The 16,192-nt window shown below is 36.2% G+C and overlaps 1 protein-coding gene across 3 annotated transcripts in view; it reads right to left on the minus strand.

Moving 5' to 3' along the window:
- Window positions 1–16,192, minus strand: part of ANO4 (anoctamin 4) — a gene marked incomplete at both ends in the record, with an annotated part of 455,955 nt that overhangs the window by 209,373 nt on the left and 230,390 nt on the right. The window lies entirely within an intron of this gene.

The following is a 16,192-nucleotide window of genomic DNA, read 5'->3' on the forward strand; positions in this document are numbered from 1 at the left end:
ACAACTAATACATTATAGGTTAATAAAAAAAATAGGGGTGATAATAACAGTCTCACAAAACAACCATAAAGACTAAATGACATAATGCATGAACAGCTCTTAGCTGTCAAATAGTCAGCACTCAGTAAATGGAAGCCACTACTATTATCATCCATAATAATGTATTAAAGGAACATTGACATTTCTACGAATAATGAGAAGGAAGCCACAAGCCTGTTCTTTGGGATACCAGCATGCATTTCAGTGACTATCAAGCATTGTCAAGCACTGCAGACATAGTGAACTTCTTAAATGCATGCATGCAGTTGCCTCATGGGAAGTTAACAGTTGAGACTAAGCTTCTCAACAGGAATTAAAATTGGTTATTTGGTTTTTTCCCCCAATGGCCAGCTAATGTACATAAGTTCGAAGACGTTCTACTGCTTTTCAACCTCTGCTAAGGCTAACTGCCTTTGTTCTGCTCAATAACCAAAGGCCTTATAATAACAATGACAAAAAATAAATAAGAATATTCAATACTGCCTATAGGCTGGCTCTAGACTATGTACTTTATCATCTCAGTTAGTCTTTACCTTTGAAAAGAAGGTGCACTGGGAAGGAATAATTTGCCCAAAGTCACACATCTACTAAGTTGTCAAGATGCAACTTCAACACATGCTCCTACCAGTCTTGAATACCCCTCATATCAAAGCAGTCACAAATACAGGCTATTGGAAATAAGGGAAATGGATTTACCAATAGTCCTATTACATAAACTAAAAAACAAATGACTTGCTAAAGAGGCTAATAAACAGAAGTCCAACTTATTTACCTTGTTTGTCTTAGTCAGGAGCTTATAAATTCATGTAGAAGTAGTTTTGACTAATAAATAACTAAAATTTCTAATAACCAAAATTCCACAATTTTTTAGTAATTATTTTGGTTTGAGAACAGTATGGAAGTATAAAAGTCACCAAAAAAACAACATAAAGGAGGCATTCAGGCCATTAAAGTCATTAGGCATAAAGGCATTCAGGTCTTTAAAGTCTGTTTTTAAAGAATATTTAATGCTTAAGATATCAAGAAAATGTAAGGAAAATGGATACAGGGATAGAGATAAATGGATTTGTTTTAAGTATATTAAAAAAAATTATCCTTATATATTAGAAAAAAGGCAGGAAGAAATAGTCCAAATGGGTACAGAAGTTATCTCTCACCTGTAAAATATCATATATTTTGTTTAATTCTTTATCTTCTCTATTTTTTTTTAAACAAAAACAAAATATTTTTGTAATTTTGAAGTCATTAAATTCAGACTGTGGCACTGGAGAATATTAAATATTAAGAGTTCAGGATTCAAGACTTAAAGACTACAGTCTTTAAGGGATCAATCTAACATAAAATCTAACATATAATTTTCTAAATTCTTAAATGTAAATTAATGAATAAATTAATTCTTAAAATATATAATTTAAATAGCTCCAAATTGCAGGATGCAACATTCTCTTCACAGTAAATTGTAAGATCACATTTAGAATCCCTAAAATACAAGGTATTTTCCTTCCTCTGCTCTCAAAGAAATATAAAATACACTTTAAATTGTAATATAAGGGTCTGGAACTTCTGGCAGGAAGTCATTCATTAAAGTCCAACATGACAAAGTAGGGGATGCTATAAAACAAGGACTTTTGTAAACTTTCCTAAATAGAAAGTGATCACTTGTTCAAGGACATTTTCAAATGAATCCTTCAAGGTGACAATCTTTACCTTTAGTGCACACTGCCTAGTGAACAAGACAAAATACTTCAATACAGAAAGTTCTATGTCTATTTTGAACTTCTGATATTTGTTTATTGTTAGTCCTACATTTTTGATGTGATCTCTAAAAAGTGAAGAATCAAAGCTCTTTCTACAGTCAGAGATGCCTCTGACTTTGAGTCAAAATACAAAGCTCTTTTTCAGAGGCAAGATGGTGAAAATGTCATGGTTTCAAAATGATGAAGTTTTAAAATAAAATATAACACCACTGGGCCTCAGTCGTTGGCATGCAACCAAATGTAATCCCAAGGAAACTAAACCAATAAGTTACATTAAAGAGGGGAAATTTTTAAAAGATTCCTGATGATGTGGAGAACATAATGAACAATTTTAAAAATCAAAAATAGCCACAAAATTCATGTGATCCAAATCTGCCTTGAGCTCTTCTCACACTTGATTGAATGATTATACTCAAATCTTAATTGTGATTCTGTTGTGAGTCAAGTTGAAAGTAGTTCTAATAAAAAGGAACCATGATAACAGTGCTTACATTTAATAAAAGATCTTCAGCTGAGCAAACAAAATGTTAAAAATTCATTTTAGATTTATAACTAGTTTACATGGATTTAGCTAAATGCTTATATACAAAAGGAATCAAAAAAAGAAAAAAAGCTCTAAATAGGAGTTTCAATTAACACATATGTCAATGCCTCTCCCATTCCATCTCTGCCCATAGAAATCCCTTTCTACTTTTAAGGCCCTTCCTAAATGCTCTGCTTTAGGAAGCATTTCTTGACCCTAACAAGCGAACACCATTTTCTACATTTCTATTTTGAACTTCTGCAGCTACTTATATTTTATCTTTTCTATTTGGCACAGTATGAAGTAGACACAGACAAGTGAGCTCTTATCTCTCCCCATCTAGATTTTCTTCTAAATCTCTAGCACCCTTAACTAAACTATAACATGATGGAGGCCTGGGACCAAACTGCATCTACCTTTTTATCTCCTACAGAATCTAGATCAATGCCTTGAACATATTAATTTCTCAATTAAAGTTCTTACACTGCAATTTTATAATACTAGTAACAGTGGAAACAGACTGAGAAAACATCCCAGTTTTCTTTCATTGTACATAATTTTAAGACTTCTTGATAGGTTATCTATAGACAACTGTGAAAGACATGTTCTAAATCAAACACTTACTTTTTTGTGAACTCTTCTCAATCCTGTCAAGTAATAAAGAAAATGCTAAGGTACCAACATCTTAAATCTTATAATGAAAGTCAACAGTTGTCAACCTTACCCCTTTCTCAACCCCAAACCCATTCCTTTAGCACCAATAATCTCAAGAGTTTGTTTTTACTGCTTTTGGCTATTTCCATGTGGGTATACCATTGTATCTTGATCAATTTTATATATTACTTATTATTTCCTGCTATGATACAAGACAATATAAGTTATATGATGGACTGTCACTTCCTCTTGCCCTCCACCCATCCATTCAATCAATATTCTTAGTTATTCTGTTATATTGCCTTAGTTCAATAACTTTAAATGACTTTAAATTCAATATCTTGTTCAAATATAAATAGATTCTATATTTGCAAATTAACACATAGTAGTATAGAAAAGCAGATTTTGATACTACATTGACCTGGATTTGAATTCCTTTTTTATGCAACCCTGAGCCATTAAATAATGAGCCTTATTTTTCTCACTTATAAAATGGAAAGGAGGAAATTTTTGAGAAGCTCTATTAAAAATTATGGACAATTGTTTACATGCATGCAAATATGGCTCATAGTGTTAGATCATCAAGTGATGATCTATTTTCTTTTTTCTTTTTTTTTTGATGATCTATTTTCTATGTCTCATCTGTCTAATTTTATAATGACATATTCTGTTCTCTGAAAAATGAAGGCCAATTCCAAGTTTAGCGTCTGGACTAAATTAAAAAATGCATTAAAAACCTCTAATTAAACCTGAAATAGTCATTTCATGTTGAAACAGAAATAAAGAGAAGTGTGACAAGTTAAATCTTACCTTTGCCATGCAACACACAAGATGGGGAACTCTGTAAAATGGGCTAAAAGGGACAATGATATTTTCTGTGATTTCCACATAATGAATGACGCTTGATCTGAGCATCTGTCTACATTCTATTTATATTCTACAAATAAAAATTGGTATTTCCTGTCCCGAGAGGTATTTTTAATACAAATTATCAAATACAACATTTTTATAGAACAGGAAATAGTGATATATCAAAACTTGATAATAAAATCTAAAATAAATCCTCACATGAATATTTTTGGACTTAATAGGCTGCAAAAAAACACCATTCTTGTAATTGCGAGTTTGTTTTCAATTCCCTGTAGTGAATCAGTGTTTCTATGACAGTGTTAAGATGAAGCACAGTATTAAGAAGGGGGAGAGGTACGTTCTGTCTTCTTTACAAACTTTCCCTGCATCAGACAATGCTCAAGATACATCTTTTAAGAAGGAAGAAAATAAATTCAGTTCTTCTGAAGGATCTGAAATTGGAAACCCCAGATTCACATGTGGGATATTCCACTAGTCCTAGAAAAACTTTCCATCTCTGTTTCTTAATTTCATTTATATTGCTTACCAAGAATCTATCTAGCATGCTGTAAGCTAAAAAGGCTTCGCAAGAGAGGATGCTTCATAAGTTCTATTGTAAAAAGATACATGAATCACTCTTTCATATTAGTGTTGTATAACTATAAATCTAGTGATATTGCAAGACCATTGTCTCACAAAAGAAAGTCCAGCATTGTATTAGAAGCAATAAACAGACAGAATCACCGACACCAGTCACTATAAAAGCTAGATATTTTTTCCAAAATGATTAACACTGAGCAGTTCTAAGGACTCAATTCTGGACTGGGTCCTGACCAGAGAACCACATTTGGCTAATAGTGGATAGATGTTTTTCAGGTCTAAAATGGAAAGAATAATTCTAATACTTGAGCCAGTAATGGCTGACTTTCCACAAAATTGTTTTCATGTTTCTCAGGATTGGTAAACAGTGTCTCCTGAATTATAGGCATCTTTGCACTAGAAGTTTCAAAGAGGGCTTAGAAATCAGAGCTGCAAAGCTCCAAAGGGCAGGAAGGATCTGGGAGTCCCATAGGCAGGGCTCTGCGGGGGAGGGGGTGGGCAAAAGGGGGGGGGGGGCCTTCCAATCTCCTAGCCGCTGAGTTCTGTTGCTATGATGAAACGTGTTCTTATAGAAGGGGAGGAAAAATCCTCAGGATTTTAGGAGGGGTTGCAGAATAGAGACCATGAGACCTTCAGCATTACTATAATGTTGCTTATTTTCTTAACTTGCACGATAAATCTACAGAAGAACTTGAGATGAATGTATGAGAGCATGGCCTTAAAAGACAACAAGTCTCATGAGAGCTAAGATTCTGTCCATTTTGTACATGACCCTCACCTCTAACTGAGGAAATTAAGCATAGTAGAAGTTTATTATTAACTACCACAATGAAGGGCTTAGGTTGGGGTAAGGTCACTAGTTATATTTGTATGGTCTTGAGTTAAATTAAAATTTAAATCTCTCCTTCTTAAATATAAAATTTTTGAAGTAACCTTGGGCAGAAGATAGAGTTTTATGTTCCACAAAATACAATCCTTGTTCCAGAAATTAGTCATTTGGCTTTCCTTGTAGCTGGTTTTTCTTCAACTTTTCTTCATTTTGTGTGTTCAAATGGTTGTGAAAAGATTCTTCAGAAAATTCTCTCTACATGCATGATATAAGTCAAAAGATGTGCATATGTCCCTCAGCAAAGAGAAAGGAAAATGTAAATATCTAAGGAAAGAATCTGGCACATATTTTTAGAAAACACAATTTTGTTACTCAGCAAGTGAGAGCAAGGAACACAGATACCAAAGCCCAAAATAGCTTGTTTTCCTAAGCACCCCATATTTACTAAACTCACATCACACATTAAAAAAAAAAAAAAACACTTAAAGAGGAAGAGATTCAAATGAAGGATGATTAGGGTTATTTCCAAATCATACCATTGACTGTTCTGAAAGATAACGCATTCACCTTCAACGCAACGAGAAATGAAAGAGAAGCCCAAAGTAACTCTTACAGTTTTTCTACCACATAATTTCAAAGCCATGTGGAAGATCTTATCTTCCAGTCACATGAAAAATCCACTTCACAGATAAAACAAACATGTAATTTTACCCAGCTTCAGATCTATTCAGGAAGAGTAGCCAGGCTCTTTAGGTTCAGTAAAGAAGCTTCAGCCACAATTCTCAATGTTCGTTGCCAGATAAAGTGATGAGAAAAACATTAAAATTTCACACTCAACTAATTTTCATCTTCAAGGGGGGAAAAGGGCATAGCTGAAAAAAAAAACCCACTCATAAGAAATTAAAGACATAGGTCTTAGGGTACACCAATTACTAATTTTATGCTTTTGGGTAAGCAATTTCACTTCCTGAACCACAGTAAAATAGGAATAATTCCACCTCATGGGCTGCTGGAAGAACTAAGTGAGATGTAGGAGAAATATTTGTGAAAGCCCTTTGGAAACAATGAAGCATCATTTAATGTGAAGTGGTTGTATTATGATCATTACTGTTGTAAAGAAGAGCCATCCATTTGCTTTTTCCTCACTTTTTCCCTAAAGAATGAGTTGAATCTCCACTTTCATTTTGGCAGAACTAGAGGTAAGTCAACCTTCATTTGGCTTCTTAGGAAAAACACAAGTCTTTCTTGGCTTTTAAAAAAAAAAAAATCTCTTCTTACTTGCTCCTTGTCTTTCCCTGTCCCTTTCCGCATGGCTCCTGGTACTGCCGTTTAAGGGGTGAAAGAGAACATGAAAGGCACTTGCTGAGTTCAGTCTGTTCCCTAATTTGAGATCAGAGCTTGACATGAGGGCCAGAAAGTAATCGTTAAAACTCAGGGAAATTGGAACGTGTTCTATAATCAGAACTAGAATTGGAACCAGAAAAAGGGAGGATGAAAAAAATAAATAAATAAAGGCCTAATGCAGAGTACAACAAAAAAGGAAGCTACAAAGTGGATCATCACTTTCCAATGGAATCTGACTGGTCCCTTCTTCAGTATGGTCTTCTTATGCTAAGGTGTGAACTATTACAGGACTTGTAATTTAAGTTTTCCAAGGCTTTGTTATACTAACTTGCTAGACATATATTGCCACCACATCATTTATAGAAGAAGGTAACATCAGCACATTGAATAAGGGAATCAGACTAACTGATGTGGAATCTTGCTTCTGCCATTTACCGGCTGTACATCCTTGGGCAAGTTATTTAACGATCTCTGTGCCTTAGTTTCCCCAGTCAGAAAAATAAGGATAACTGCATGAGAATATTAGGGAAATTAAATGAGATAAGGAATGATGCAAGCAGCTTAACAGTTCTTGAGATTGAGAATATGGTAGAGTAATTAATAAATTATAGCTATAGTTTTATTTCTATCAAACACTTAATACCTCCATATACAGACAGAACTACATTCTGGCTTTACTAGAAACAAAATCCTAAAGTGTCTCTTGTGTGAAATCAACTTGTCCCAGCATTTAGATACCATATATATATACATACACACACACACATATATAAGTGTATATGTATATACATATACATATAGATATACATATATATACTTATATATGTATATGTGTGTGTGTATGTGTGTGTGTGTGTGTGTGTATATATAAGGAAAAAATAATCAGGCTTAAAGGGCTGCTCAGATTTTAAATTAAAAGATAAAAGGAATTGTGTCAGAAATTACTTGGGAAAACCATTAAACATATCAGTAAAAACGCCATTTTACAAACTCTAAAAGAGAATAATGGACAAATTCTGGGATTGATGATATTCCTCTGGGACTATATGATAGGCCTAACAGATAAAGGAAAAGCAATAGAAGAAGTATTTAAGATTGCAGAAAGCTTCTAATTCTATTTTATGCAGCATAGTCATTAAACTGGGATAATGTGATCTATACCCACAAAGTTTTACAGTTTCAAATTCAAAAAATTGCAATCAATACTTCAGTTTACTCTGCTCTTGATCCTTAAATTATAGTCCCAAGCTTGGTGCCATTTAATACTTCTATTATTGGCCTATAAAAGGGAATAGAAAATAATATTTGTTAATTATGAGTGGCTAAAAGATACGGTCAAATTGAAATCAACACACAAGAGAAATAATCTGAAACAATCAGAAGAAAAACAAAACCATACACATACAAGACAAAGGTAAACAGCTCCTGTGTTGTATAGCACAATGAGAATATTCATTCTAGCCCAAGTTGAAAACCCGCCCTATGTTACAGTGACTGAGCCAGAAAGGGTTCTGTGACATATTCACTTTCAGGCTTCTGAATTTTGTCTGTGATGATGAAAACAAAAGTAATCACTACTATTTATTACTGAGCACTTACTATGTGACAAGGATCATATTGAGCATTTTACATTGATGAATTTATTAACTTGCCCTAACAATGTTATATAAAGTTGCCAGCTATAGTACATAAAAATACAGAGTACCCAGTTAAATTTGAATTTCAAATAAACAACTAGTAACTTTTAATTATAAGGTGCCCCATGTAGTATTGAGAAATATACCAAAAAGCATTTGCTGTTTATTTGAAATTTAACTGTGAACTCTGTATTTCAGCTGGCAACTCTAACACTATGAAATAGGTATTAATATCCTCATTTTGCTGGTCAGAAAACTGAGATTCACAGAAATTAAGTCAGCTGCCCAAGTCTGCATAGCTATCAGTTAACATATCTGGGTTCAAAAATCTCTAACAAAGGCTACATTCATAACCAGTACAATGCATTCTCTGTTATTAGAATAATAACTCTCCTACATATGAATGGCCATCCCTCCATCCTCCTGTTGATATTCTAGTTGACTTCAAAGTCCAATTTGTAGACTTTACACCTTATGAATTCTTAAATTTTTCTCACTAAGAATATTCCCATAACTTTATTTATATCTTTGTTCCAGACCTTAAAACAGTTTGGCTTCTAATACAGCAGGTTACATACAGGTCCTTATAGTGGACATTCTTGTATATTCATTTCTCTTTTCTAACATCCCCTCTACTTTTGGGGCAGTGTCTTTCCCTTACAATATGTAGCCCAGGTGGTCCTACAATCCTATTATAACAGCTGAAGGGAGAAGTCTCCTTCTGTCCCATCCTTTCTTTCATCACCACCTCAGCCAAGGGAAAGGTGCATGGCCAATAAGACTGGCTTTCCCAAGTCTTCAAAACTTGAGCCAAATAATGCAAAACTAAAACAAATGGTAAGCCTTCATTTATTCCAGATAATCAAATAATTCATTTATTGGTTTCTCTTCCTTCTCCAAGGCTGTTTCCATCCATTTCCATACATATCCTCCAGATTTAAATTCATTCTTTGCTTGGATTAAATAATTAGTTTCAGTTGTTTATAACCAAAGAACCCAGACTGATTTCTCTCTGGAAATGACTGTAAGCCTTCTAAGGTCCATGTGTAATAGAGTTCTATACCATTCCAGTCCCAACAAGTTATCTTCCAAATAAATATTCGTTTGTACATAGTAGGAACTCAGAAATTTTGGTAAACTCAAAGGGAAATAAATGAATTGAAATTGTTCAGGGCTGATAGCATAGAAGATCAACAAGACTCATTTTTTTCTTTTTGTACTCCACAACCAGTCTGAGTGAGCTTTTAGAGAGCACTTTGAGAACTGGGATTATTAACTGTAAAAAGATGATGATCACATAATAGGCCTTAATATTCCTAAAATGTTCATGATGCTTCTAAAATCTATGACTCACTACAAATAAGTTTGAGAGCTCTTGTATAATCCTCCAACAGAGAGCTATGATGCATTAGTGTAAGTATACTAAAAATAAAAGGTTGTAACTGAAGTTACATCTATCGTGCAGAATAGTTTTAAATATATATATAATTAAAAACAGGTTTTTAATTATAATTTTAAATGATTTTTAATTATAGTTCATTGCTAAAGAATTGGCTTTATTTATATTTTCTACCATTACCCAATACAAGTAGGTTTCAATACCTACGATAAAAGTATGGATAAACATAGTGATGTTTTTAAGGTGAGATCAGTCACTTGAGATCTGCTAAATTATCTCACACTGACATTATACCATTAGCAAATACTTCAACATTTCTTCAAATTTTTATTATATTTACTTCATCATAGGATGTCAACTAAACACTGACTGACTCTACCTGGGTCATATATAAACAAAATACTCTATGTAATTCTGGGCACTGTATATCCGAAGAGGCAGTAATTGAAATAAGATGGTTTATAATAGCAGAGTGGGTAGGATAGTAAACAATCTGAATACCATATCATTGAAGGAAGCATTGAAGACACTTAAGGAAATGTTTCAGTTGGGAAATAGCTCAAGATGAGTTTTTAAAGGAACATCACTTGAAGGAACTAGATTTAGCCTGTGTAACTTCAGAATGCAAACCTGTATGCAGTGGGTGGAATGGATTTCAACAAACAGCAAATAATCATTTAGTAAACTTTCTCTAAATAAAGCATGGGGTTAGTGGAGATGGAGAATACAAAGAAAAATTGAATACAGTTCCTGACTTCCAGGAGAACTATGAAATATTAAAAAAAAAAAGGACTCTGATAAGGCTTCTGAATTCTGTAAAAGTACTAGAAAGTAGGAATTCTGACCAATGAGATCTAGGAAGTCTTTCGAGAGGATATGGAACTGGGTTACATTTTGAGGAATGAAAAGGGCTAAGTAGAGATTTACTGGGGGAAGGGGCATTTCCAAAAGTGGGAGGAACTTATTTGAGAAATACTGAAGAGCCATGGGTGGTTAAAGTAGAATAAGGGAGGCTGGGGTATAAAGATAAGCCAGAAAAAAAAGGGAGAGGTTAAACTGTAGAGGGCTTGAGAAACTGGACTCATAAGGTTGCACTTTCTTCTGGACAGCCATAAAGATTATTAAGTAGAGGAGGGATAATATTAATGATCTTTGGAGGAAAACTTTGGGATGGTTCAGAAAAATAATTAAAGAAAGCTGTTGAATGCATTTCCCCCACATCTAAATCCCTTCCACTGGGCCCTCCAGAATTCTCCCACCATCAGTCTTTTCTCAGATTGTCCCCTTCATCATCTTGCTCTTATCAAAGCCTGACTCTTCCAGAAGTCACTGCTTCCCTGTGGCTCTTTCCTATGGTACTATTTTTCTCCTATAGTCCTAACACCAATGGACCTAGAGAGGAAGAGGTATCTTCCTTGAATATTAATGACACCTTCAGACCACCAGTCTTCCCTATTCTCTAAACATCCCTAGTACTGAATCTCAGGTTGTTGTATCACTTTCAATCCTTCATCATTTCATTCATCTGCTGCCTCCAAGTCATGCTCCCTCGTTTCTGGATGAGCTCAAGTCATGGCTTATTATTCCTCTTCCAAATACTATTTAATCTTTGACAGTTTCAATATCTATATAGATGATCTTTCCCAAATCCTGGCCTCTCAGTCCCTGATAATTCTTTCCTCCAATGATCTTGCTTTCCACTCTATTACAGCCATTCATTTCATACCCTAGTATAGACCTTGTCATTACTAATAATAACAAAATCCTCCATAATATCAGTGCCAGTCATTCCACTCACTCTCTTACAACCACCTCTTAACTTTCTAGCTCTACTTCTCCCTACCCTAACCTGACATGATTTCAACTCATCTGGAACCTTCAACTGATTCTCTCAACTTCCCACTACCCCCTCATTCCCTTGTTGGCTTCACTCCCCTCTTTATCACATTTGAATCACATAACCAATTGTCATCATTCCCTCTCATACACCTTTGATTCTCTCTCTCTTTTCCTACTTCCTTGGCAAAAATTACAACCCTGACTACATGTAACTATGCATCTATTCTATGTCTTCATGCATGTACCTAAACAGAGTTAAAGAAAAACACACAACCATGATGACTTGTCCTAATTTCATGACCATGAATTTCAAATAGCCCTTTAATGTAGGCTGGCTGTCAATCTTATTTCCCCCATCCATACCACCTATCTTTATACCATCTCCCTCTCCCTCCCTCTCTGAACAAGGTTTCATTCTCATTCTCAGTGATGACCTTGTCTCCCACATTACAGATAAAACTGATAGAGTAGGAAAGAACTTTTTAGACCCTCATCTCACTGCCAACAGCCACACATACTCTCCCTTTCCATCTGTTATCACGGATAAATTATTCATAATTCTATTGTGTATAACTCTCATTTCTCACTGACACCTACATCATGAATTCTCCCCTCTCTTGAACATCATAAATTATCTGCTGGAGATGTGCTATTTTGAAAAAAACAACATGCTCTCTTGACTACTTCGTCTTCAGCCCGGGCCTTATTTCTTCACTAGCCTGCACAGCAAGACTGCTTTTAAAAAGTCATCAATAGTCACAATATCTAATTCATGTCCCTCCATTTTCTCTTAAACCCACTTTACTTATTTATTTTTAAAGATTTTATTTATTTTACTTGATAGAGAGAGACACAGCAAGAGAGGGAACACAAGCGAGGGGAGAGGAAGAGGGAGAAGCAGGCTTCCTGCTGAGCAGGGAGCCTGATGTTGGGCTCGATGTGCGCCTCAATTCCAGGACCCTGGGATCATGACCTGAGCTGAAGGCAGATGTAATGACTGAGCCACCCAGGTGCCACTAAACCCAATTTAATCAGGGTTTCATCCCCACCGCTTCACCAAAACTGTTCTTATCAAAGTCCTCATTGATTGTCACTTTACTAAAATCAATGGCCAACTCTTAGTTCTCATCTTACTTGAGTTTCAGCAACATTTAACCTATATAATCACTCCTCTCTTCTTCTTCTTTTTTTTAAAGATTTTATTTATTTATTTGATAGAGAAAGAGTAGGGAGAGAGGCAGGCAGAGAAAGAGGGGCAAGCAGGCTCCACGCTGAGCAGAAAGCCCAATGTGGGGCTCGATCCCAGGACCCTGAGATCATGACCTGAGCTGGAGGCAGAAGCTTAACCCACTGAGCCACCCAGGTGCCCCCACTCCTCTCTTCTTGATAAACTTTATTTAATTCCAAAACATGTAGTTTCTAGTTTCTTTACATCCTTGCCAGTCATTCTTTCTTGGTCTTCATTCTCTCCTACCTTTACTGTTAGAGTCGCCCAGATTCCAGCCCTTCATCCTCTCCACTTCTCCATCTTTACTTCTTCCTTCAGTCATCTCTTTTCATCATATGACTTTAAATACCATTTATATGTCAACAAAAGTTGATTTTGTATCTCCTCCCAGATCAATCTCTCAAACTCCATACATGCTTAAGATCATGAGATCATGCTAATGATCTCATTAGTTCTCAATATTATTATCATATTATCATGTCTACAATTGGTCTTCTCATCTTTGCCCTCCTTCCTCCCTAAAGTCCACTGAATCTACTTAACTTGCAGCCTTCTCCATCTCAGTTGATACCAATCTAATTTATTCAGACCAAACACCTTAGAGCCATCTTTAGCTCTCTTTTCTCTCTTACCCCACATCCGATCCACCGTGAAATCCTGATGGTCCAACTTTAAAATACTTCCAGAATCCAAATTCTTTTTTTTTTTAAGATTTTATTTATTTATATGACAGACAGATCACAAGTAGGCAGAGAGGCAGGCAGAGAGAGAAGGGAGGAAGCAGGCTCCCTGCTGAGCAGAGAGCCCAATGCGGGGCTCGATCCCAGGACACTGGGATCATGACCTGAGCTGAAGGCAGCAGCTTTAACCCACTGAGCCACCCAGGCGCCCCCAGAATCCAAATTCTTAATATCATTTCTGCCACACCTAGTTAGAGTTACCACTTTCCCTTTTACCAGACTGTTAAGATAGTCTCCTATCTGACCTTTCTCCTTTCACCCTCTCCATCTATGGTGTATTTTCACATAGCTGCAACTGTGGGCCTCTCAAAATATAAGTCACATCAGGGCACCTGGGTGGCTCAGTCAGTTAAGCATCCTACTCTTGATTTTGACTCAGGTCATGATCTCAGGGTCCTAGCATCAAGCCCTGCATCAAGCTCTGCACTCAGTGGGGAATCCGCTTGAGAATTCTCTCCCCTTCTTCCTCTGCCCGCCCCCCTTCATCACACACTCTCACGCTCTCTTTTTCTCTCTCCCAAATAAATAAGTAAATTTAGAAAAAAACAAAAAAAAGTAAGTCAGAGCATGGGATTCTTCTGCTCAAAAACCTATAAGAACTCCCATTTTGCAAAGAGCTCTAAGTCCTTATAGTGGCCTACAAGGCCCTGCTCTATCTGACCTATCTAGGCTGGTGTTTCCCCTCATTCTAGGCTCAGGGGTCTCTGTGCTATTCCTCAAACTGCCAGACTCATCCCTCATCTCACTCACTGATGTATCCCAAATACTTGAAGAGTACCTGGTAACCTAATAGGCTTCCAATAAACATTTGCTGATAGAAAGTCAGGTAGAACAATTATAAAACAATTGTAATTTGTCAATGATATCCCAATAAAGCTGGAAAAATGTACAATAAAACTACTGTAATAGTCTGGTAAATAGGTAATAGAGACTCAGTTCAATTCTACCCTACAAATATTTATTGAAAGGACAAAGATATATAATCCAGAATCTCTGCCCTTGAATACCTTATAGTAGAGAGATAGACAGGTAATTTCAAAATGTTAAAAGATAATGGAACAAAGTCAGGGCATCGTAGAGAGAACAGCATGAACAAAGGTTGGGAGATGTGGAATAGCATCATGTGATGGAGAACCAAAAGAAAGTCAGTCTGATTCGATGTGATGGTCTGGTTGATATGACTACTTGGCAAAACTACAGTCCCCAGTTACTCAATGAACACTAATCTAGGTGTTGTTGTGAAGGTGTTTCCTAGACATAATTAAAGTACATAACTAGTTTCTTTCAGTAAGAGAGATTATCCTAAATAATCTGCGTAGGACTGATTCAACCAATTGAAAGGTCTCAAAAGCAGAGCTGAGGCTTCTCTGAAGAAATTCCTCCTACAGACAAGCTTCAGCTGTGCCCAAAAGTTCCAGCATGCCATTCATAAGGACCTGCTCTATGGATTTCAGACTTGCCTACATAGCCTTCCCAATTATGAAAGCCAATGTCTTATAATAAAAATCTCTAAATATCCATCTTCTACTGGTTCTGCTTTTTTGGTTGAACTGGGACTGATACACTAGAACATAAAGCTTAAGGCAGAAGGTGGCAAAACTAAAGGATGAGATGTAGTAGAGCTAGAATAAGAAAGGCATTTGTTTTTAACATGCTCAGAGGCTTGAACTTTACCTCAAAATCAGTAGGATCAACAAGGTGAATGACACGATGAGGGGTAGAGATAAATCATTCTGGATTTGATATAAAGGATATAGTGGGACAGGAAGCAAGGGGAAGAGAGAGATGCTGGTGGTTGGGAAACCATCCAAGTTACCTATGAGAAAAGTAAGAGGAGAACCAAGAAAGAAGGTCATCATGGAAACCAGGGAACAGTGTTGGGAAGAAGTGGTGGTCCACCCTGATATGGTGCATCAGAAGAGTCTGCCACTCAGCATTCTGTGATAAAAGAAGGTTACAAAGGACCACAAGACAGCTGTGCTAGAGTGGAGAATACAGAAACTAGATTGTATTAGGTTCAAGAGTGGCTGGGAAGTGAGAGAAGATAGAAAACAGGAGTAGATTATTCTTTTACAGAAGAAAACATGGCAGAAGAGAGAAAAGATCAGTTTCAAATGAAAATGATTAGAATGGGAGAAACTTTTAAGTTTTCTTAAGTCAAAAGCAAGGGAGGGAGAAAAGACAAGAATGAGGGTACACATTCTCCTGAGTGAGGCTCAAGAGAGGAGGTGTGGCCAAGACCACAGGTGAAGGCTTGGTCAAGGACAGTGGGAGGACCTCCACTTTCTGAAAACTGGAGGAAAGAGAAGAAGGATGAAAGTAAGCAGAGGCAAATTTGGAGATGGAGGGTAAGGAATCTGTAGTAATTCATGCCCAGTGGCCCTGGGGTAGCTCACTGAGGTTAGGAAACAAGGTTATCAGTTGAGAGAGAGATGGTGTGATAGATCTAGAGATGGAGGTTTGGCTTTAGTTGGGGCTGGGTAGCCACTAGCCAGTACATAACTCAGAGGAATCAGGATCAGATGACAGTTATACTAAAGGACTTCTGAACTGTCTCACAGTTCAGTGTTTCTATGAATCAGATTGCCAGAAATGTTGCCTTATTCACTGATGTTTTCTCAACACCCAAAACAATGCCTGGCATATAGAAGGCACTCAAAAAATTTGCTGAATGAATGAATGAGTGAAAGCTTAGATGAGCTTCTCATACAAACAAGCAAATAAAACCTTTTAGTTGAGATTACCTATTTTAAT

Source organism: Martes martes, assembly GCF_963455335.1.
Source record: "Martes martes genome assembly, chromosome: 8".
NCBI classification, from domain to species: Eukaryota; Metazoa; Chordata; class Mammalia; order Carnivora; family Mustelidae; genus Martes; species Martes martes.